This window comes from Gorilla gorilla, chromosome 2 (assembly GCF_029281585.2).
Source record: "Gorilla gorilla gorilla isolate KB3781 chromosome 2, NHGRI_mGorGor1-v2.1_pri, whole genome shotgun sequence".
NCBI lineage: Eukaryota > Metazoa > Chordata > Mammalia > Primates > Hominidae > Gorilla > Gorilla gorilla.
This window is the reverse complement of record NC_086017.1, coordinates 175,624,649-175,650,874: the sequence shown is the minus strand read 5'-3', so window position 1 is coordinate 175,650,874 and position 26,226 is coordinate 175,624,649. Positions and strand designations below refer to the sequence as shown.

The 26,226-nt window shown below is 36.2% G+C and overlaps 1 long non-coding RNA gene across 4 annotated transcripts in view; it reads right to left on the bottom strand.

Annotated features, from left to right (window-relative positions):
• LOC129532553 (uncharacterized) overlaps positions 1-26,226 on the bottom strand; it is a 171,768-nt gene that overhangs the window by 74,693 nt on the left and 70,849 nt on the right. For all 4 annotated transcript variants that reach the window (XR_010132709.1, XR_010132708.1, XR_008678314.2 and 1 more), the window contains one exon: positions 11,624-11,731. This is a non-coding gene — a long non-coding RNA (uncharacterized lncRNA). The remainder of the gene's footprint in view (positions 1-11,623; positions 11,732-26,226) is intronic.

The window sequence follows — 26,226 nt, the reverse complement described above, 5'->3', positions numbered from 1 at the left end:
AAAAATTGTTAAATAAAGTCATAAGAAGAATACTAATATGAATTAGGCCTGGTTTCTCCTCAAAGATAATAAAAGCCAGAAAAAAATGCAACATCTAAACACACTTAATGGTAAAACAAAATTACCAACCCAGTATCCTAGTCAGGTTAGGCTGCCATAACAGAAATTCACAGACTTTGTGGGGTGGGGGGAGGGGGGAGGGATAGCATTAGGAGAGATACCTAATGTAAATGACAAGTTAATGTGTGCAGCACACCAACATGGCACATGCATACATATGTAACAAACCTGCACTTTGTGCACATGTACCCTAGAACTTAAAGTATTAAAAAAAAAACAGCAATTTTGGTCCAAATTGTTCTCATGCTGTTATTTCTTTAGTTCTCTGAACACAGCTGGGAAAGATTCTCCACTTATACAGACTCATATGATTAGATTGGGTCCACTGGGATAGTCCAGGATAATCTCCCCATCTCAAGGTTGTTAACTTTAATCATATCTGTAAATTATCCTAGTCATGTAAGCTAACATAGTTACAGTTTCCAAGGACTAGGATGTGGACCTCTGAAAGACTATTGTTCTGCCTATCGCACCAACCTTCCTGTCTTTCTGTTTGCCTGTTCTTGACAGCCAGGCCATGAACAACTTCTCATGAGTGTATATTTGAACTATGCTCCACTCCTCTTTTCATCCAAAGTGTATGAATAGGTCTACAAGCTGATGCGTTGACCACGAGGAAGATTTTTTTCTCACTACTTTCTTTCAAGATCTTCATTGAGTGGAATTCTACTGTGGTCATTAACCTGTTTTTGCTTGCATCAAAGTATCAGCCAACCAGTCAGGAATTTTTACTACCATATGTCTGAACTGAGCTGTGCAATAGTGGTGGATGACATGAGGCCCGTATAATCTGATGATGTTGCTTGCTTGTGCCTTCAGTTCCTGCTTGTAGTCAATCCTGGCTAACCTATGTCCATCTTAAAATTGGTTATTTCTGGGTCTGTCTCTGACTTGTTGAATTTTATAGAACCCAACTTATGACTCTTCTGGACACATGGTCAATTATGAGGTGTTCTGTCTCTACAGGTGCCCAATGGCAAGCCAAGAGGTATTTTCCTAAAAGGTATGTATTTCTTTAAACTGTTGGATAAAGATACGGTTCGGGGTTCTAATTTTCCCATTGGGGCACTTCATAAACTCTAAAGAGTGCATTTTACCACCTCTACCACCATAATATAGTATTATACCTCTAACATTCTGTGGCACAGAGTCTACTGATTGTATGTTCCAAGCCGCAGAGCTGCTTGCATCACAAACTGAACATTCTACACATCCCTTTCTTCTCTGGACTTCATTTAAAGCTAGGAGAGTTTTCTGTCACGATGTGCATTAGTCAGAGCAGTATTCCTAGGAGTAGAATATGCAGAAGAGGACTACTAGGCATTATTGTCCCTTATTGGTTTTGGCATCTTCAATAAATACAATATATTTTCCTTTATTATGGAGGGGATGACCAGTATGTCCCAGGCCATTGGCACACAAACACAAAAAGTTTTCCTAATGTAGTCTTTTCATTTTCTAAAGTTTTCCTTCCATGATCTGGATTTCACATGCCTTACCAAGGTCATCAATGGGGTAGCCTTTTCTTGCTCCACTAATCATGATGACATCGGTAGAATGGATTAGTATGAAATTCTACAAAATGTCAAACAGGTCCAGATCTCTTTGAACCATATTACAAGCGAAGGTGAAATAATTAACATAACCCTAGAGAACAACTACTTATTTGCATGTTTGTTTGTTGAAAATAAATAAAATCCACTTTTCTAATGTGAATGTAAAATAACTCATTTGCTAACTAAATAGTTCCATACTCTGCCCCTGAAAATGCAAATGTGCACCTGCAGAAATACCATATCTGCCACAGTACCTGTGATTACGGCTTGGCTAATTAAGATAGTTCACTGTCATTATCCAGAATCCATCTGTTTTTTTTGTTTTTTTTTTTCAGGAACCAAATTGGTAAATTAAATTGAAATAGGGATGACTACCAACTTGCATTTTTAAGTCTTTAAATATGTCACCAATTTCTGCCATTTTCCCCATTATACGCTGTGAAACAAGGCCTGTAATGACAAACCTCATGATATGGTATGACAGAAGGCACAAGCAAGCTACATTATCAGGTAGTACAGGCCTCATGTTTTGATTTACTGTTTTGGAGAGGGAAAAAGGTAAAGAATTGGAGGCTCCTCCTTGGCTTTGTTCATTATAATATTTCTTACTCTGCTGTCTACAGATCTGAGCTTTGTGCCTACCAACATGTATGCCTACTCTAATGAGAAATTCAGTGGCTGGGCAATGAGCACCTTGTATCTTCATAAATCCCATGAACTCACTCACTGTGAGCTAGATCCAAGCCAAAACTATTTATATTTGGCTCCAATATACTCTCATATAACCTAGAGCCATAGTGGCCCTTCTAATCTCCAGACATAAGTGACAACATTGACTCTATGTCCAATAGTCCTTAAAATATTTGAGTATCTCCTTTTTTTTGAGGTACCTGAATACATATATTTATGTACTTTTTAACATGTATTATAAGACTCATTACTGAGTAGACCTGCCTTCTCAGTACAATCTTCCTTTTTGGGATCAGACTTTTTTTTCAAGCAATGAGTTCTGTGTATAAAAATGGGTTCTAGTTCAGAAACTGAGAAAGAACTAGGCAGTTTTTATTGGAACAACTATCTCAGCCTCATGATCATCCCTTGAATTCTGATTGATTGATTGATTGATTGATTGATTGATTGACATGGAGTCTTACTCTGACACCTAGGCTGGAATACAGTGGCATGATCTCAGCCCATTGCAACCGCTGCTTCCTGGGTTGATGCGATTCTCCTGACTCCCAAGTAGCTGGGATTATAGGCATGTGCCACTACATCTGGCTAATTTTTGTATTTTTAGTAGAGACTGGGTTTCACCATGTTGGCCAGGCTGGTCTCAATCTCCTGACTTCATGATCCACCTGCCTCAGCCACCCAAAGTGTTGGGATTACAGGCGTGAGCCACTGCAACCTGACCCTTTGAATTCTTTAATGGTAGAACTCGAGATACGCTCACAGTTGTTATCATCCTATTTTGTTCCTATATATGTTTTGGTCCATTATTTTGTGTCAGACCAATTTGACTGTTTCTCCAACTTGCCATACCAAAGTTTTAAAATCAAAGACTTTGCCCACATGGCTTTTGAGGATTTGATTTCAATGTGACATTTATTGCTGCAGTTCCTATTACCCACAGTGCTGTTAGTGAGCCCAGTTGCGCAACAGGATCTCCCACCACTAGCTCCAGGTTTCAGAGAAGCTACCACTGACGTTTTAGTGATGATGGTGCCCCTCTCATCAGCATAGGTCTTATTGCTTTGGGAAATGATGTGTTTTCCATGTCATTCATGGGAATGTAGTCACCTGGGCATTTTCTAGCCTTACAGATTGTATCCAATCTCATATGCCCACTTCTCTGAGCATTTTAATTCCTTCTTCCAACATTTATTTTTGTAATTCTGGCATTTCACCTCTCTTAAAGGGGCCAATGGATTTCTTTATACATTTAGGAGCCTCCCCAGAATCATGTTCATACCATCTCTCAGTGTCTTTCTCAGTATGTTAAATCCTGTATCCTGGAAGAGTTCTGCTATGTTAATAAATCATAATGTATCCAAATGTATGCTTCAGTCCCTCTATTTCAAGACTCTCGGAAGTCAAAAATATGTGCACTCTCCAGGACCCTAACAGTACATCTTGGCTAGGTCTTGCAGTTTCTTCATGTTATGGTTCCTTTTCTTCCATCAGGATCACCATGCTTCTGCCAGGATTCGGTTAAGACTTAATTATACTTAATAGCCTAATGTCCAGGAAGAAGGGAAGGTAGAGGCATATTATGAGTGGGGACCTATTATCTTTCAGAAAAGAGTTATATTCTTTTTATTTAAACAAGATGTGTATGGAAGTAAGGGTAGAGGGTGATGAAATGCTGTCATTAATGAAGAGTAGATTAATGGACAGGTAGTTCAGAGGAATCAAGAGCTTCAAGATTTGGGTGCATCAACCTAGATATTTCTACATCATGAGTCAAGATTCTATTCTTTCTGACTAGAGATCTGATTTTGGCATAACAGATCTTCTTTGGTTGGACTTTTAAGCTTGTTTGAAATTTGGTTACTCTTACAATAAATTCCTAGTCTTGATCTTATCTTTTATCTGCCTGCCACATGCAGATGAGAAAGTCTTTAAATGAGACAAGTGAGGCCCTGTGGCTTTCACAATTGGCTTTAAATAAGCAATTTACTGTTCTCTCTCATCTTTTTGTTGTCCTTTTCTTGAACATCAAGTGATCTTAACAATAGTTCTACAATTCTACTGTCCTTACAGTTACATTTTTCCCCTGCCACGTAATTCTGAAAATCTTGATACATTGCACAGTCTAGTGCATTTTTCTTTCAGATGTGCCTCCTTAGTTCATTATGAGTGAAAATTTTAACAATTGCCTTTTTGTGTCAAGATACCTGTGCCCTAGCTACCACTAGTTATCTGGTTCTCATGCTGAAGAGGTGTCAGGAACACTGCCAAAATACAATCTGAGTAGTTGCTTTCTCCAATCGCTTCTGGTACCAGGTGTCACAGCACGTTGAGTTTCACAGGAAGCAGATGGGGAGCTCTGAACTCTGTCCCACAAAGCCGTCCCAAATTGGGATAAGGTAATGAAGCATTTTACTACAGCATTTCATTCAGTCCCTGGTTTAGAGCTGTCCTGGAAAAGCAAGGCAGTTTTCCTCAGTTGAAGGAATTCCAAAAGAAATCTGATAGCTGAGGGCCGTCTCCTAGCTTCATTACAAACAGCTAAAAATGAAGATCAAGGCAGTGCCTCACAGAGTACTTTTTACATAGTAATTTAAAAATTATTTAAATTTAGCCTTATAGGCTCAACTGAGGCTCTATTAAGATGATAAAATGCAATACAAATATTTTTATCTCTGAAAATGAAAATATGAGAAAACATTGACAGAGACGGTGATGTAGAAGGGGAGAGAAAGGATGGAAAAAGAGTATATCTCATACCCTCAAGTTTCATGATGAGTCATGATATGGATGAAGATGTGGAATATAAAATTTTAAAATTGAATACATTAAAATAGCAATATAATTATAAAAATTGAAGGAAGAAAGAAAGAGAGCTGAATGGGAGTTAAATAAGGCAGCAAAAATGTCATTTTTTAGAATGGGATATCAATGTTATCTTACCTTAACTGATAAAGCAAAATTGATTTATTAGTATATGAATTAGAGTTATGAAAGTAAGCCACACACCAACTTAAAATAGAGGCTTTTAAAATAATTAAACTTTAAGGAGTGAATGGCAATGGGGGTTGGTAGGACAGAAGGTTGACTCTTCATACCAGATTTTTCTGTTTGTATCTATCTTGTCTGTGTTTTGAAAGCAATGTGTTAATATGTGCTCTAAAGATAAAGCAACACTTGTTTTGTGAAAAGAATATTTGTAATTATGCAAGATAAGTTAAAGTATTTATTAAAGATTTAGTGTTCGATAGCATTGCTAGAGGCTATGAGGAACCTGGTTAACATACAAAGTTAATTTATAGTTAATTACTCTGGATGTTGAATATGTAACACCAACGTTAAGAAGAAGATGAAAATATTACATACATAAAACCACAAAATACGTTGTGGTCTTGGCATAGATCATTTAATCAGGTGAGGTTTATATTGACACTTTCAGCTTCCATTTGTATCTTACTCTCTTCCCCAGTACTCATCTCATCTCTTTCATTTCCTTGAAACTTTCTGTTTAGAGAGTTTTAAAATTATGTGTAATACCTTGAGTAAGATAAGACAATTTCTAAAGAGTTAGCTCTAGTGGATAGGGTAACGTGTGTGTGTGTGTGTGTGTGTGTGTGCATGTGTGTGTGTGCCTGTATGCATATATATATCACAAATAAGAAAACCTGTCATCTGAATCCTCACCAATTAAGAATAAAGGAAAGTAGTTTTAAGTATTAATGTGATCTCCTCTGTAGTAATATGTTGCTTTTGTAAAGTTCAGAGCTTCATATTTTTTAGGTATCTAGGTTTTTAGTTTTTTTAATTAAATTGTTGGTGTTTCTATTTTATTTTTTTCCCAGCTCATAGACTCAAATTTTTTAAATGTGAGTTTCAACAAATGATAATGGCAAACAGAACTTTCTGCTATATCAGAACTACCACTGTGCAAATTGAGGGCACAATGCCAGAAAGTAAAAAAAAAAAATGCAGAAATAATCCACAAATGCTTTGTGAATAAAGCCCTTAATCATGGCTAATAGCTATGCCATCTGTTCTCTAGCCATGCAATGCTATCCAAAAAATGACTGATATGAATCATCCTTATTAGAGAAGAAATGTTAAAAAGCCACATGAAGTAAGGAAGTTCTTTTTATTCTTTTAAGTTTTCCTCCTCTGCAAAGGAAAAAAATGAGTTAAAGACACAACACAAAGTTTATAGTTAAATAAAATAATTCAATGAAAATTAATTTTTAAATAGGGGAGAAAACTGAGCAGTAATTCACTTCCAAAAATGAACCAATATTTTAAGAATAAGGAATAAAATCATGCATTAATAACAAATCTCAGATAATTGTGGCTACATTTGTTGTTTTCCTTGAAAGAGCAAATTTGCCTTTGAAAATAATAAATTAGATCAATGTTTAATATAGATGTTTCAGTATAACTTAATGAAACTGACATAATAAAAATCCTTTTTCTAATTGGGTGAACTCTTGACCAATAACTATAGAATGCTCTTTTCCCTTGCACTTATGAGTAGATATATTCCTATATATGGTGTATATATATATATATATATATATATATATATATGTATACACACAAACATTTTATACTTATTATAGTAGACATATAAAATATATCTATATTATAAAATATAGATATAAAATATCTAAATATTTTAAACTTATATATGTGTGTATGTGTGTATATGTAAATATATATATATTTTATATATATATATATTACTACTACTTACATAAACTCAGGACTGGCACCAAAGCACTGGGCTGGTAACAAAGCATAATAAAGAAACAGAATTCATGTCCTTTGCAGGGACATGGCTGAAGCTGGAAACCATCATTCTCAGCAAAGTAACACAAGAACAGAAGACCAAACACTGCATGTTCTCACTCAGAAGTGGGAGTTGAACAATGAGAACACCTGGACACAGGGAGGGGAACATCACACTCCGGGGCCTGTTGGTGGGTGGAGGGCTAGGGGAGGGATAGCATTAGGAGACATACCTAATGTAGATGACAGGTTGATGGTTGCAGCAAACCACCATGGCCTGTGTATACCCATGTAACGAGCCTTTACGTTCTGCACATGTATCCCACAACTTAAAGTTTAATAATAAAAAAAAGAAATAGAATCAGCATGAAATACACTAAGGGTCATCCTATATGTGAGCTGGCAGAAATTGGCAGCAGTTCATCAAACTAAGGCTCAAGTACATAATATAATAAAAATTGCCAAATCCAGATTATGGAAAATTTTATAAAGTGGTTTGTGAATAGAATACAATAAAATAATAGAATAGGATAGAATAGAATAGAATAGAATAGAATAGAATAGAATAGAATAGAACAGAATAGGAAATTCTAAAACTCTAAAAGCTCTTTGGAAGTCCTTTAGATGCCTAGATAGTTCCAAAATAGCTTGTTGTATGACAGTAGGAAAATGCTCTAAATGTTTTCACCATCATCATCTTAAACTTACCAAACAGATCCAGGACTTCTGTTGAATGCTGTGGCTAAAAATGGCTTTATTTATTTTGTGTTAACTTAATTATTAGAAGACTAAAACAACATCTTCATCTGCTCAAGAATGTTCTGTTATATGTCATACAAGAAAAGCAAAATTTCTAGAGTAATTTGGGAATTATTAAAATGTAAATGTCTCATTCTTAATAATTGGAGGCTTATCTTTACAATCAAACAATTCGTACACTGTGCAATTGACTCAGATAAAAGATTTTACCTTTCTAGTTTGACATTTACTCATTCATTTGTATGATTGAAACCCCACATCTTTTATGCCACAAAAGATACAATGCCACTGATACATACACATAAATTTACTAAGCATAGTCATACTGTTTCTTCTTCTCATTTACCTTTCTGGATTCCATTTCAACATTAGCATTTGCATAGTTTTAAGTACTTATACAAATATTCATGAAACGAATATTCTCCCTAACTATTGTGTATCATTTGCACTGTTGCCACAAACATATTTTTAAACTGGCTATAATCTGTAAAAGACAATATTCTTCATAGTTTTTATTTAATATTAACAAATTTATTAATTTGATTGACATTATAAAATAATTAGCAAATTTTCTCTTTTCATTTGCAATAAGCAGTGAGTACTCTTTTACCTATGAGTAACAGAGGTCCTGAGAAACATAACAATTTGCCAAATGTCTGGGACAGAAGTAGCAGATGCACAAATGCTTAGATTTTTTAAATTATTGTTTTAATTATATCAATTTCATATTAGGCTACAGAAGAATAATTACTAGAAGTATGTAATGGAAAATGGAAAAACATACAATTCAAGCGAGTAGTTCACACAAAACTTTTTCTCCATTAATATTGATAAATTAACAAGCACAATAATCACATGGTCTTTGGATCATGTTTTGTTTTACAATTTCTTTCTGAACTACTGCACAGCCCTTAAAGATGCTGATCCCATCTGTGACAGTTAAGTAGAATATTTTTTCATTACGTATGTCTAACTAGGATAATTTTAAAAAATGGAAAAACGCTCCCTGAATTTTCTTTTAGATTAGGAAAATGAACTACATCATTTGCAGAAAACTTGTCATAAGAAATATGATTTAAAATATTTTCAAAAATTTATTAGACAAAATCTGGAGATACGTTGGCGACTTTCTATTAGCTTAAAGTTTATTCTAAAAAGGCTTTAAAACACGTACAATGAAAACTCATCTATGAAAAACATCTTACATTTTAAATAGGCCCTTAGATATCTACATATTGAGTAATCATATTATTCCAACCACCATGTCTGTGTCTATTAGCACAATAAATTTGATTAACAGGATATTCAGATGAGAAAAACTTTTACACTGTGCATAAGTAATAATGGGTTTAAAAATTTGTGTTTAAATCTGGAAGATAAAACGAATGTTTCTCTTTAGATTTGATTTAAGTGAGCTGATAAACTGCCTTTTAAAAATTAGAAATTTAGTCTCTTCAGAATGAAAATGGAATACTTTACAATTTAAATGTATTTTAAAATATTTCACATGAAATAGTCTAGGACAATTTCAGGATTCAGAATATTATAAACCATGAAATATGTGATACAAAACAAAACATCACAGACTTCAGAAAATAGGAGTGCTAGTTCTAAAAATTAGAGTATTCCCCAGCTGATGTCTGCATGTTATTCTGAAGAAGATAAATCAATATATTAGGTAATACAATTAGTATAGAGATAAAAGGCATAGATCAAAATGATGAGATTTTTATGAGATACTGCTTATTGTTTGCCAGCAATGCATGATACAGTCAAGCCAAGGACAGCATCCAGTTTCTAGGCTGTAAAAGATTATTCATTCAGAAAACAAAGGAATATTTATGTTATCAACATGCTAGCCATAAGGAATGCCATGTCTCATTAGTAAATGCAAAATGAATTTAATTGCTATTCCACCTCAAATATCCATTTTAGTATGGAAGTTCTAGGGGAAACAGATGATTACAGGTGTCTATAATTGCAAACTCTAGTAGAAAGACATATTTGTCAGAAAAATATTCATGTTATAGTCAACTGAATAATTATTTATACTATTTATGAAATGAATTACAATAAGATCTGGGCCATTTAAATGTAATCTAAATCACTATCCCTGAAATGCACTTGTATATAACACAAAAATAAAAATGGTCAATATAAATAAAGGAGTACAGGTAAAATTGACTAATTATCAGAATAAATAGGACACATGTTATATATAATAGGTGCTCAAGGAGAGAGAAATTAGCATGAGCTGGAGCACTATTTACCAATGTGTCATTCTTCATGGACAGTCTTCACAGGTTTAGTAATAAGCACATATCACCTGTTCTCTTATTGACTTTGAATCTACACACAATAAATATTTAATTGATTCAAATTTATTTTTCATGCATTTAAAAAAAAACAGATTAATGTGGCTTATTTTGGGGGAAAATTTTGCCCAAACATTTTGAGGCATTATTAGTGTTAAAAGTAGAATTCTCCATAGACTGACTTCTTTTCACACAAACACACTCACACTCACACACATTTTGGGATGGAAGCAAATAATTGGCAGGAAACTATAAACATCACTGCAGTCAATGAGAAGTAGCATTACCTCAATTGCAAATATTGACAATATCCTGACTAACAGGACACTCAGCCCTGTGTGATTCGCAGAGGAAACAAAGATGCAAACGCCGATAATGAGCTGATACTCCTAAGAGGAACTGAAGTGATCTGAGATTATTGGTGCAATTCTTACTAGCAAAAGCCAAAGTACATCTGTTTTGGAGGAAAACTTTTCCAACTTGGTCCACAGGCTATCCACAGATTGTGATAAAGCAATAAGTTGAAAATCATAGTCAATAAACATAAGATTTATGCTGGTAATAATTATGCCTAGAAATAATTGGTTTATTATTTATGCCAGTCAGCCAAAACAACCAACAGTCCTAGATCCTCACTATAAACTGCATATTTTGGAATTATCAGATACAGGTTTTATAACAAATGCATAAAATATTTAAATACATAAAATACACAGTTGCTAAGTGATAATGAGGTATTACTAGGAATTAAGTGTTATATAAGCAGTCTTGAAGAGGAAAGTAATGAACTGGAAGAAACAACTAAAGAACACCATATGAAATAAATGAATTGGAAAATATTTAAAAGAACATTAAAAAGAATACCTTGACTGTAAGTCCTCAAGAGAGAATGAAGGAGAGGCAATGTTTAAGAAATAATAGTTTTTTAAGAACTTGTTTAATATGTGAATCTGCAGATCAAGGATGCACACTCTATCCAAAAATAATGAAAATAATATATAGCCACTTATAAATAATGTGGAACACCAAAGACAAAGCAACTATTTTAAAATAGCCAGAGAGAAAGAAGAAGTTATGTACAGCAAAACAACAATTAGAATGATAGTGGACTTTTTGAAAGCAACAACGGAGTCAGAAGACAAAAACATTGGTCTCTGACTGTAAAAACTATCTACAGATAATGAAACCTAAAGAATTTACCCCAGCAATTGGTTTCAGACACAAGAAATCATGGTGGTCGGGTACAGTGGCTTACACCTGTAATCTCAGCGCTTTGGGAGGCCGAGGTGGCTGGCTCACTTGAGGTCAGGAATTTGAGACTTAACTTACGTGGCCAACACAGTGAAACCGCATTTCTACTAAAAATACAAAAATTAGCCTTGCATGGTGATGCATGCCTGTACTCACAGCTACTCAGGAGCCTGATGCAGGAGAATTAATTGAACTCGGGAGGTGGTGATTGCAGTGAGCCAAGATCGTGCCACTGCGCTCCAGTCTGGGCAACAGCAGGAGAATCTGTCTCAAAAAAAAAAAGAAAAAAAAAAAAAAAGAACTGATAAAATAAAATAGTAAAAGCATATGCAAATCATAAAATATGTGTTCTTATAAATGTGTTTTGAGGAATATAAGTATACCTTTCTGTGAAATATGAGTACAACTGCTGGGTCATAGGATATGATTACATTCAACTCTAGTAAATAGTATAGTGCTAAGCAATTTTCCAAAGCAGTTGTATCAGTATATACTCTTTGTAGTAGTACATACTACTGTCTCTCTTCTATTTATTTATTCATTCATTCATTATTCATGCTGGTGAATATGTAATGATATAATGTTAGTTTTAATTTGCATTTTCCTGAAAACAGATAAAGTTGATTGTTACTGTTTTAATTTTCATTTTCTTCCAGAGTACTAAAGTCAACACTGCCCAGATGTCCATCAAAAATAAAGTGGATAAATTCATTGTGGTGTATTCATACACTGAAATACCATTCATCAGTAACATGAATCAATAAGTATATACAATTATGTGTATGAATTTTGCAAACATAACCTAGAAGGAAAGATGTCAGAAACAAAGTATGCACTGTTTGAAATTGTTTATATAATGTTGAAACAAAGGCAAAAATAATCTATAATGTTAAAAACCAGAGTATTGGCTATCCTTGGAGAGGCAGTAGGAGGCAGGGAATGGTGATGAAGACACAGGTAATATTTCTATATCTTGATAATGGTGACAAAAGTGTGTTTACTTTTTGAAAAGCCATCCAACTTCAATAGCAAAACACCAAAAAAAAAAAAAAAGACAGATGTTACCAAATTTGCTTATAAGAAATTTAGTTATTTGTTTTTCATTAAATATAAATAGAAAATACAAAATAAATTAAAATCAAAGTCTGGGATAAGGAATATATAATAAATATTACCCAAAAAAAATCTGTATATTCAAATAAAATAAACTTTAAAATATAAAACATTAGTAGGGATAGAAGTAGTAAATAACAATAAAATAAAGTAAAATTTGAGTAAATTAGAAGAAAACATTGACAAGCCTTTATTATGTGAGAAATGTGAACAAAATCTTTTTAAATTATTGATAATTAAATCATAGAAGAAATATGCAGTAAATTTAAAGAATTAATTTACCTCATCTAATAGGTTTATATAGAAGTCTGACCCCAACAGTTAGAACATATCTATTCTTTCATTAATTATTTGTATAAATTCATAAACTCCATAAAACAAATTTCTAATAATACCATTTAGAACAGGTTGGGTGAACACCATACATTGAAGCAAGAAGTGAATAAGAAAAAGAAGAAAATAACATCCTAAAACTTCAGACACAACAAAAAATCTCCATAGTAAAAAAATACATCTTAATACAATTAATAAAACATTTAGAAATATCAAATTACAATACAAATTATGTGATTTGTAGGAAGTGGTAGTTAGAGGGAAATATCTATTTCTAAATGCATATATTAATAAGAATAAAGGCTAAAAATTAATGATTTAACTTTACAACCTCAGAATTTAACTGAAAAACAAACAAGCAAACAAACTAAAAAGAAATAAGAAAATAGAAAACAAAGATGAAATCAAGGGAATTTACAAAGCTAAGTTTGTTCACTTAAAATTTTCATAAATAAAATATAAAACAGTGACATTATTAAAAACAAAGGGGAATTTCCCTTTCTTTCCCTCCTCTTCTGCCTTTCTTAAACAATTCAATCCAGTAGCCATCAGGTGAGGCTGAGCAAAGTAGTTGTCTGTGCCAAGGGAGAAAAGAAAGCTATTGTGACCCAAGGAAAGGTGTTAGAGTCCAAGGAGGGTGAGAAAGGCATGCCTGAAGAACAAGGGATGGTAGCATGGCTTGCATGTTAGAGTCCCTGCATGGTTAAGAGAGCTTCTACATGGTGACATGGCCCAGCTACATGATGAAAAGTGTCCCTGCTTTATGGCAGCCTGAAGGAGGTAGTGGTGAGGAATCTGAGCTCAGACTAAGTGAGGAGAGAGTCTGCATGTGTACACACATGCACACATACGCACACACATTTCATAACTTTTATTCCACTGAGTGAATCTAGAAGCAGCCAAAACTCAATTGCAATGAATATGTCCAGTGTCAGATCTCAGTTTCTAAATACCAAGGTCTACAAACAGGAACCAGATATACTTGAAGAAATTATAGATTCCAGAACCAGGACAATAAGAGCAGCAAAAGACCACACTGCTTTATCTTATACCAAAAAGTAAGAAAGTGTTCAAAATGTAATAGGAACATGTCGTAGAGTGCAAAATTCAGCGTGACAGGCCCCTACTGGCCAAAATCTAGAACATTTGAACGCCATAAAAAATTATTATAGTGTGGTGGGTTGAATAGCATCCCCCTTCCAAACTGTATGTCCTCCTGGAACCTCAGAATGCAAACTTACTTGGAAATAGGGTCTTTGCTGACATAGCTAGTTAGGTTAAGTTGAGGTCAACAAGATTAAGGTGCGCCTTAAATTCGATTAGTGGAGTCCTTATAAGGAGAGAAGTTAACACAAAGAGATAAACACAATGAAGAAAAGCATATGATGATGAAACTTGAGATTGGAATAGTGTAGTTACAAGCCAAGGAAGACCAAGGGTTGTTAAGAGCAACCAGAAGGAAGGAATAACTGAGAAGATGGCCAACAAACATAAAAAAATGCTCAACATCACTAATCATCAGAGATGCAAATCAAAACCACATTTTGATACCATCTCATACTAGTCACAGTGGCTACTGTTAAAAAGTCAAAAAAATAACAGATGCTGGCAAGGCTGCAGAGAAAAAGGAATGCTTATATACTGTTGGTGGGATGTAAATTAGTATAACCTTTATGGAAAACAGAATGGAGATTTCTCAAACAACTAAAAATAGAACTACCTTTCGACCCAGGAATCTTATTGCTATGTATATACCCAAAAGAAAATAAATCCTTCTATCAAAAAGACATATGCACTCATATGTTCATTGTTGTGCTAATCACAAGAGTAAAGACATGGAATCAACCCAGGTCCCCATCAATGGTGGACTGAATAAAGAAAATGTGGTTCATGTACACCATGGAATACTCCACAGCTGTAAGGAAGAATAAAATCATCTACTTTGCAGCAACATGGATGCAACTGGAGGCCATCACCCTAAGTGAATGCAGAAACAGAAAACCAAATACTACATGTTTTCACTTGTAAGTGGGAGCTAAACCTTGGGTACACATGGACATAAGACAGGATAAAGAGACACTGGAGACTCAAATAGGAGGGAAGAAGGGAGGGTGGCAAGGTATGAAAAACTTTCTGAAGGTACTCTGTTCACTATTGAAGGTACTCTGTTCACTATTTGGGTGACAGGATCAACAGAAGCCCAAACCTCAGCATCATGTAATATTCCCTTGTAACAAACCTGCACAAATACCCCCTGAAGCTAAAATAAAAACTGAATTTAAAAAAAAAAAAAAAAGCAAGAAAGATTTTCCTTTACCTTTAGAATAATCATGGCTCTTCTTCTGGCTTGATTTTGGACTTCTAACTTCCAAAATTATGAGAAAATAAATTTCTCTTGTTTGAAACCACCTAGTTTTAAGTACTTTGTTCAGCAGCCCTCAGAAATTAATACAGATATGAACAGATGATAATCTACTGAACGAAATGCAAAATCATGACTTCATGATGATATGAGCAAATAAACATATACACTGAAATTTGAAAGGGAATGGAATATTTACAGAGTCTCAAATTACACCCTCTCACACACATTTAAATAATTTATTAATTGCAGAGGGGAAAATGTAATATTACAAAAGGAAACCTGGCAGACATTATTTTAAATTTTTAAATTTAACAATAGTAATCAGATAAATCAAGATCACATACCATCAGATAGATTGCTATGAGAATAAAATGGCGCTTCTGTGTTGTTTCTGCTAAAGATGAATAACCTGAATCTATTCACAAAGAAATAAGACAAAGTCCAAACTAAAGAACATTCTATAAAATTAGTGCCTTGTAATATTTAAGCGTCAATGTCACATATATTAAGAACCTGCTAAAAAAACTATCTCTGATTCAAAGAAACTAAGGTGACATTTTAACAAAGTGTAACATTATTATGAACTAATATTTGAGCTATAAAGGATAATATAAGGACAATGAGTAAAAGCTGAAGGGAGTAAGAGGATTAGATATTAGTAATATATCAGTGTTAATTTTTAAAGTTTGATGGTTGTACAGTGACTATGTGAGAGATCATCATTGTAGAAAATACATACTAAACTATTCAGGAATGACAAAGCATTATGTTAGGAAATTACTCTCAAAATGTTCAGGAAAAAATATTTATTGTTTGTATTGCACTCGAAGCTTTTCTAAGTTTGAGGTTTCAAAATTTTTTTAAAAATAAAAAAGCCACATTTATTCATCATGTATACACCCTAGACATCTATTTATTGAATAAGTATAATATTCCAGGTGCTGTTCTGGACAATTGAGGTACAACATTAGACAAAGTACACAAAAATCCCTCTGCTCATGGATACGTTAATTTTCCGATTCATAGATATGAATATTGCAATTGCTTCACTAACTTTTCTGTATGTGGCAAGCTAGTGAATGATTTTCAGCTCTCAGAATAGTCATTTGTAACTAATTTATTTACTTATAATAAGAAATAAAACTATGACTAAGTAATACATTGCAATATTTAATTATAACAGGAAATAAAATTAATGAATAAATAACATATTATTATAGATATATTAACAGGAACTATAGCCATAGTGATAGAGCTCTTGATGGGTGTGTGTGTGTGTGATTTGTTACTACATAATAAGAGAATGGATTAACATATTTTCAATAATATAACTAACTGAATTATCTTTTTAACCAAATTTTCTTATTTCAAGCATATATGTCAAAGACTGATATATTAGTGTATATAGATATGTATTTTGTCAGATAAGGTATTTTATTGGATCATCAAAATAAATAAAATTTTATATATTCATGAAGAGTAAGACTTCAGATAATCATAGTTTGTTACAAGTATCTGAATGGAGAAAGAACCAGCTAGTGCTTCAATAACTCAGTTATTAATCCCTACGAATTCATGACAAAATAATATAAGGCCAACATGTTTGCATTATTAAATAATAAATGTATGCATTACTATGCATGAATGCTTTATAAATTTTCATTATTATCTATTTTTTGGATTGCTACTTAATAAAATATGTGTCCTCTCTGCTTTCACTGCTTTTAATGTGGGGTAACTTACTGCTCCTGCTTTGTGGATAGCATTCATAGGATGATAAAGGCACTGATAATTATAAGAAATACTATGAAACTATAATTTATCTAGAAGATAATTAACTGTTTATTCATATAAAATATAAACTTGATTATTTACCTCATAGCCAACTAAAAAATAAATTGATCTACAATGAAGTTATGGAGGAAAGAGAACAGTATCTTAAAATAAAATGTAAATCTTGCTAATGAAGCTTTGCCTTAACTATCCTCATAGAACTTCTTACAGCTATTAAAAAAATAGAAGCAACTTGTGTCTATTTATATAGCTAGATAAAAAATTGCTTTTGCACCAACTTTATTGAGGGCTGAGAAATACAACTGCTCATATTTGACCCTGAAGTAGCTTTACTTTTCCTGAAGAAACACCTCTGAGCTATATTTCTTGAGGAAGCAGGTATCTTCCTCCCTGCAAGTTCATATAATTGAGGTGAGTATCATCATCCTTGCAAAGGTCTGTGAAAACTGAACTCTGTAGTCCAGGAATGATAGAGGAAACACCGTGATTGACACCTGCTCTCTAATTTCAATGGAACTGATGAGCTTCCAGAGTGTCATAAGCTAAGTGACAGTACTTAATTACCAGAAATATGGTTTACACAATTACTGTAATGGACTACAGGGATGAAGTGTCAACCTGACGGTTTTGACTTCAGAGGTATGGTAGCTAATTGATGGCCATGTTTCTAGAAAATACTTGAGAAGCTTTCAAATGTATTAGGTATGTTTAGTAGGAACACAAAATGAGTCAATAATTTGAGATGCAGTGCCTCGAATGGCCAAAATAAATGTTTTAACCAAGTCATAGACTCAGCTATTGATTGAAAGAATCACTGGGACCAATTCAGAAATTGCCTTGTAACATTATCACAAATATTTACTGTAAAACTTTTTCCAGGTCTTCTCTTAAATTCCTGAGGTAATTTACTAGGCAATTATGCCAGAAAAAGAAAAAAATCCAGAGTTTGGAAGATGACACTGTGATCTACCAAAGTAAAGCTTTATGAAGCTCAAGCAATAAATAAAAGTTTGACTTAAATATATTTTTATGTGATCTGTGTTTATTCCCCATGGTCCTGAATGACTAACTGAAATTGGAATATGTGAAAAATGGCAGAATTTCCTAATTGATTACTTAACATTTGAAATAAGGACTATTATAGCAGAAGGGTTAAAGGAAAGTCTTAAGAACTTTTCCTAATAGCCAGAATAGTAAATAAAATATATAGCATCACATAATGGGGAAATTCCTAAGATTAGTCTCACTTCCACAATCACCAGTTATTTAAAATATTAAAAGTAGTGATTTCTATCACATGCCTGTTTAACTTCAGCTTGGCCTAATCAGAAGGCATATGAATACTGGAGATTAATTGTGTATTATTGTGAACATAATCAGATGGTGATTCTAATTTTAATTTCTGTTCCAGATATATAATTTTTTCTGGAACAAATCAATACAGTTTCATCTACCTGATGTAAATCTATTGAACTGACAAATACTTTTTTCTCTATTTGTAGAATCTACCAGAAGCCATTTACTTTTTCTAGCAAAAACAGGGGTAAACCTTCCTTCTCTTGCCTCTTGTCAACTCTTTTGCTCTCTTTCATGATGTAGTTTTAGAAATTATAATTGCTTGGATGTACAACAAAATAAAATGCTGATCTATTATATTGAAAACTGATTGAACATCATGAATCTTGATATGTCTGGCAGATAATTAGAGATTAATCATCTTATCATCACCACCTTGGTGCAATTTCTAAGAGATTTCATTTTTGGAATCACTCCCTACAAAATGAAGTGCAAGTTGTTGTGCCATGACTACCACTATATTGCTCCTATCATTATAAATCACTGACAAAACCTCACTCAATGAGGTTATTTGGATGTTACAGGCACATTTGAGTGTGTTGCACTGACCCACTTACTGAATAACAAAAATGACTGCCAGCAGGACTAAGGGAGTGCCTCAGTGAGAACCTTGGCAAATCCTCTTACCAAAAACAAATGTAAAATCTGACAAAGTTGTCCAAAACAACCATTTAAAGAGACTGTATCATTGACCAAAGGCATATACCAAATCAAGAAACATTTATTTAAAAACAGTGAGTGGTTGTGGCATATTACCGAGGGAACTACTCCTAGTTCTAGCTTTCAGCCCCAGCTCTTTGACAAAGAAGTTCTACCCAGGAGAGTAGGGTAGCGCAGCCCACAGAGAATGGAATAGTTTTTTCCCTGATGGAGCAGGCCAACTTTACTGGAGCAAACCATGTACATTCCATGTGCAGAGGTGCTGATGAAAATAAGTGATTTCAGTGACAAAAATGAGGGAAGGCTTATTTTGCAGATTATCTTGTGTTATTAAGTAGGCAGAGGGAAGCAACAGAAAGGAAAATAAGCCTGAAATTTAACAGGAATATCTGAGATATAAGATTGCCAGAGAATCTTGCTGAAATCCCATTTATTGGGCTGGTCAGAAAAGCTGCATGCATGCATGTACAAGGCTGCACATTTACTGGAGCTGGCCCTAGTGAGTTAGTCATCATTGGCTAAATGTGAGGCTAAATGTGCATTTGTGTATCCAGAATAAACTAGGGCAGACCTGTCACCTGCCTGAACTTTGAACCATTCCCAAACACATACACAGAAATTCATCAGATAAGGATGGAAGCCCTACTTGCCCAGCATCTCTAAGTAAAATCCTTGAACACACAATGACAGACCATTAAGTTATAATGACCCATGAGTAACCCCTAAACATATAGACTTAAAAATAAACATCAAAATTAAAGAAAAATCTTAGTGGAAACATTAGAAGTTGCAAACTTCAAAAGAAACTGACTTCCAGATACAGTCCAGGAAAGTTACTACACAAATTAAAAACAAACAAAAATAGCAACAAGTATTCTTATAATTGTATGCATGGGGGTGAGGAGTAGAATCCATGGACGTTGCAATGTATTATATAAAAAGCTGACTTTTAATAAGAAATTATTGGACATGCAAAAAAAAAAGAGTGCTCCATATATAAGAAATACAGTAATCAATAGAAACTGCCTTTTGAGGGATCTACATGTTGAATTTAGCAGACAAAATCTTCAAAGTAAATGTCATAAACATGTCCAAAGAACCAAAGGAAAGTATGAGAATTAAATGGAAGAAAGATGACAATTACTCATCGAACATAGAATATCAATAAAGAGATAAGGAAATATAAGAAAGGACCAAATGGAAATTCTGGAGATAGTGCACAAAAAATGAAATGAGATGCTCAATTAGAATGACTCATCAGCAGATATTAACTGGCACATAAAGAATCAGTGAACTTGAAGATAGATCAACAATGTGTACAAAGTTTTCTATACTTTCTGTAGAATAAAAGTACATGAATTGGATGGGAGTGGTGGCTTACTCCTCTAATCCCAGCATGTTGGGAGGCCAAGGTGGGCGGATCACCTGAGATCAGACGTTGGAGAACAGCCTGGCCAACTTGACAAAGCCCCATCTCTACTAAAAATACAGCAATTACCTGTGCATGGTGGTGTGTGCCTGTAATCCTAGATACTCGGGAGGTTGAGGTAGGAGAATTACTTGAACCCTGGAGGGGGAGGTTGCAGTGGGCTGAGATTGTCCCACTGCACTCCAGCCTGGGAGACAGTGCAAGACTCCATCACACACACAAAAAAGTACATGAATAAAATAAACCCAAAAGCTCAGAGATCTGTGGCCATAAGTATCAACATATACATAATAGGTTTCTCAGAATTAGTGAAGAGAGAGGAATAAGCGGAAGATATATTTGAAGAAATTATGGATCAAAACTCCCCAAATTTGATGAAATATTAATCTATATTTCCAAGAAGTTCAAGTAACTCCCAGTATAATAAACACAAAGTAAACCACCACTAGATACATCATTGTCCATTGAAAGACAATGAGCAATTGTACCTAAAAGTAGCAAGAGATAAACAACTTTAACATGTACAAAGGGACCAATATAAAACAAAACAAAAAAAATACCTTTCATCAGAATTAATGGAGGTCAAATATATCCAAAATTTAGAAAATAAATAAATGACAACTAATAATTTTATATCCAACAAAAGTATTATTTAAAATGAAGGCAAATAAAGACATTTTAAAGTAAACAGATAATTTTGTTATTGAGAATTTATTGCTAGCACATCTTCCTTAAAATAATTATTAAATAAAGCTACTTCTTCAGGGTTAAAGGAAGTGATACTGATGGCAGCAGCGGCCCTTCTGGAGTGGCTGCTGCAAAGACTCCAGATGCAGCAGGGGTGGGGTGCAGTCAGGGCAGCACAATCCTTGAAGCCGGTGGGAGCCAGGAACAAGCAGAAGCCCTGGCCCCCTCTGAGTTGAAGGGGTGGGAGCCCTGCAGCTGCCCAGTCTAGGCTGTGAACCCAGCATCTCTGCTCTCTCGGGGGCCCAGAAAGCCCACCCTGTGCCTACAGGCTGGGAAATACCTGCTCCCACTGCCTGGCCTCTCTCCACTGCTGGTGCCCACTCTGATTTTGGAGCAAAGTTGAGGCCAAGCCCAGGCACTGTCATGACCCAGCCAGGTGTGTGTGCACCCATGGCAGTACTAACACACCAGCACTGTACCACCTTGGCCCTCTCTGGACTTTGGGCACCAACAAGCATGGGAGGGAGGCCAAGGGGGTGCTGAACACAGCTTGGTGCGGGCCCGCCCCCTCAGCACAAACAGCCTGGGCACTGGGGATGTCAGGCTGATGGCAGTGGGAGGCAGACAGGCTCCTGAGTGGAAAGGGGCAGGTCCCTGATACAGCCCTATCTTCAGGCCTGGGATGGCCTGAGGCATCACGGCTGGGAAGCCAGTTCTATGGCCTGGAATGAGAACTCATGGTGCTTTTCCCAGGCTGCCCACGGCCACCTATGGACCAAGCAGCATGCACTTACTCCTCTCTGATGCCCATAAAAACCCTGGACTCAGCAAGACTCAGGCAGATGTCAGAATGGCCTGCCTGAAGAGAAGAGCTACCCATCATGGGTCTTCTCTCAGCTGAGAGCTGGGAAGACAGCATATAACCTGCCTGTGGAGAAGAGCTACCCACTGTGGGTCTCCTCTCAGCTGAGAGATAGGAAGACATTGGATGATCTGCATGTGGAGAGGAGCTACCCACTGTGGGTCTCCTCACTGCTGAGAGCCGGACACACTGGGACGTCCTGCCTGTGGAGTGGAGCTACCCACTGTGGGTCTCCTCTGAGCTGTTCTGTTGCTCAATAAAGCACCTCTTCGCCTTGCTCACCCTCCACTTGTCCTAGATATGAGACAAGAACTTAGGATTCACTGAATGGCAGGGTTGAAAGAGTTGTAACATAAACAGGACTGAAACACACCCCTCACTTGCCCACTGCGGGTGATGAGAAGGAGGGAAGAGAAAAGGGCTGTGGCTTTTCAGGGAGCCCATACCTCAGAGATCTCCAAGCCAGGGCTGTGACACCCTCTTTGGGGCTTTGCAGTTCCTGGTGTCTCCAAGCTTCTGGGAGCCACTGTGTTCCCTGGTTCCAGTCATGGAAGCTGCTTGTGGTATGCTTGGTCCAACCACAACCTCACAGGGAGTCAGCTCCCATGTTGGTGCCTGGAGCTGCCCACCTGGCTGCAGATGGTGTGCCTGGCTGTGTGCAGTGGCTGGACCCCACACTCACTCACTCATATACCCCTTGCCACTCCTCACCTGGGTAGCCCTTGGCAGGCATGGGATCTGGACCAATAGCACAAGCTGAGTGCAGCCTGCCAGGCCAATGATCCCAGCAGGCCCAAGCAAAACTCAGGCAAAGGCACCACCAGCCACAGAGCTTTCCAGTCAGAAAAGCGACACCCCGAGGATTCTGTGACAATATTAGAAAGTAAATCAAAGCCATGTAAAGGCACACAGGGCACTGGTATAGAGAATAAAGTAGGTAATTATAAAGGACAACACAAATTTGGGAAAAAAAGATGGTGGAAAAAAAATTCCCTGGATTGTGCCCTGTGCAAGGACACCACGTTAACAACTATCTACACAGAAAACACCTTCATAAGTACCAACAATCAAGTGAACACTCACAATACTGGTTTTAATTTAGTATTGCTGAAAGGGACACCGAAGAGATTGAGAAAAACAATCTTGAATCACTGATGCCACTCTTCTCCCACCCCCTGACAGTGGCAACATTGTGTGAAGAGTGTTTCAGTGTACAAGGGGAGGAGGAGTGCAGTAATTGTGAGGCATTGATCTCAGTGCTGTCCTTTATAGCAGAAAAAATAACTGGACCAAACTCAGCTGATGCCTACCCACTAAGGGAGCATTTAAATCAGCCTTAGTCTGAGAGGAAAGTGGTCCAAACTTGAGTTTTTTCAAGCCTCACTGCCATGAGCTAAAAGAGCTCTACATAAACTTGAAAGGCTGTTTAGGCCACAAGGTCTACAACACCTGGGCAAGTCTGAGTGTTGAACTGGGCCCAGAGCAAGTGGACTATGGGTCATGTAGCCTATGAGACACCAGCTGGGGTAACTAACGGAGTGCTGGCATCACCCCTCTCCTAATCCCAGGCGCACAGTTTGCAGCTCCAAAGAAGACCCCTTCTTTCCACCTGAGAAAAGGAGCAGGAAGGGCAGGGCAGACTATGTATTTAATATTGGATAGCAGATCAGACACAGTAGCATAAGGCAGTAATGAGAGTCCTCAGGTCCCCTTTCCAGACCGTAGCTCCCAGATGACGTTACTAGACACACCCCAGGCCAGAAAGGGACACGCTTCCTTGAAGGGAAGAATCCAGTCCTGGCATCACTCATCACCTGCTCACTGAGGAGCCCTTGGACCCTGAACAACAAGCAGCAGTACCCACGTACTACATCAAGGGCTTTGAGTGAGTGCCTAAGACTTGCTGGCTTTAAGTATCAGGTTGACCACAGTGGGGTACAGCACTAAACAAGCTCCTGTGGTCCTCCATTCCAGGACTTGTTTCTTGTTGGCATTTTTGGACCTGTCCTGTGCCCAAGGGGAGCCCAGTGCCCTGAAGGATGAGTTCAAAGCCAGGAAGCACTCACCACAAGCCGATAGAAGAGCCCTCGAGCCTTAAGGGAACATCAGTAATAGTCTGGCAATACTCCTCAAGGGCTGTGGTGGTGGTGGCCATGGGTGAGACTCCTTTGCCTTTGGAAAGCGAAGGGAAGAGTGAAAAGAACTGCATCTAGTGGACTGAAGGCTACGCCAGCCATAGTACAGTAGAAAACCAAGCAGACTTCTAAGGTTTTTGATTCTACTCCCTGGCTCCTGGATAGTACCTCTGGACTTCCAGGGGCCTGGGGAAACTCACCACCCTGAAGGGAGGAACATAGGCTTAACTGGCTTTGCCACCTGCTGATTACAGAGCCCCAGGACCTTGATAAAACACAGGCAGTAGCCATGGAGTGGTTAGAGTAGGCCTTGGCCAAGAGCCAGGTCTGTGCTGGCTTTAGGTTTGACCTAGCAATCATAGTGGTGGTGGCCACAAGGGTGCAATTGTATCACTCCACCCCCAGTTTCAGGTGGATCAGAACACAGACTCCATTTGTTTGGAAGAAAGTAAGGGTAGAGAAAAGAGTCTCAGTCTAGTAATTCAGATAATTCTTTCACATCCAAGCCCATCAAGAAGGTGTTTGTAAGAGTTTGCAAGAACCTCAGCATTACTGGGCTTGGAGTGCCCCCAATAGCAAATACAGCTTCGATCACAACATCTAAGTCCTTTTTAATATCTGAAAAACCTTCCCAAGATGGACAAATACAAATGAGCCCAGATTACAAAGACTAAAATAGGTACCTAACTCTGCAATGCCAAGACACAGGCAAACATCTACAAGCATCAAGACAATCCAGGAAAAAAATGACCTCTCTAAATGAACTAAGTAAGGCATGAGGGACCAATCCTTGAGAAAGAGAGCTATCTGACCTTTCAGACAGATAATTACAAATAGCTATCTTGAGTAAACTCAAGGAAATTCAAGAATTCTATCAGACAAATTTAACAAAGAGTTATAAACAATTTAAAAGAATCAAGCAGAAATTCTGAAGCAGAAAAATGCAATAGACATCCTGAAGAATGCATCAGAGTCTTTCAGTAACATAACTGATCAAGCAGAAGAAAAACTTAGTGAGCTTGAAGACAGGCAATGTAAAAATACACAGTCAGAGGAGACAAATTTTTTTTAAAAAATGAAGCATGCCTACAGTAACTAGAGAATAGCCTCATTAGGGCAAATCTAAGAGTTACTGGCCTTAGAAAAGAAGTAGAGAAAGACATAGGAATAGAAAGTTTATTCAAATGGATAACAGAGAACTTCTCAAACTTAGAGAAAGATATCAATATCCAAGTACAAGAAGGTTATAGAACACAAGCAGATTTAACTCAAAGACTACCTCAAGGCATTTAATAATCAAACTCCCAAAGATCAAGGAAAAAGAAAGGATTCTAAAAGCAACAAAAGAAAAGAAACAAACAACATACAATGGAGATCCAAAGTCTGGCAGCAGACTTTTCAGTGGCAACCTTATAGGCCAGGAGAGAGTTGCATGACATATTTAAAGTAATGAAGGAAAATAAAAACTCTTCTACCCCAGAATAGTATATCTGTTTACAATATGTTTCAAACATGAAGGAGAAATAAAGACTTTCCCAGAAAAACAAAAGCTGAGGGATTTCATCAGCACCAGACCCATCCTACAAGAAATGCTAAAGGAGGTATTTCAATCATTAAGAAGAGACATTAATGAACAACAAATAACCACCTGAAGGTACAAAACTCACTTATAACAGTAAGTACACAGAAAAACACAGAATATTATAACTGTATTACTGTGATGCGTAAATTACTTTTATCCCAAGTAGAAAGACTAATAAAAGATAATAACTACAACAACTTTTCAAGACAGAGAGAGTACAATGAGATATAAAGAGAAACAACTAAAAGTTAAAAAGCAAGGCAGGGGTACTAAGTTAAGACCTAGTGTTTTTATTAGTTTCCTTTTTGCTTGCTTGCTTCTGCAAACAGTTTTAAGTTGTCAGCTTAAAACAATGAGTAATAAGATAGCATCTGCAAGCCTTATGATAACCTCAAATTAAAAAAAAATGACTGACACACAAAAGATAAAAAGAAAAAAACTAA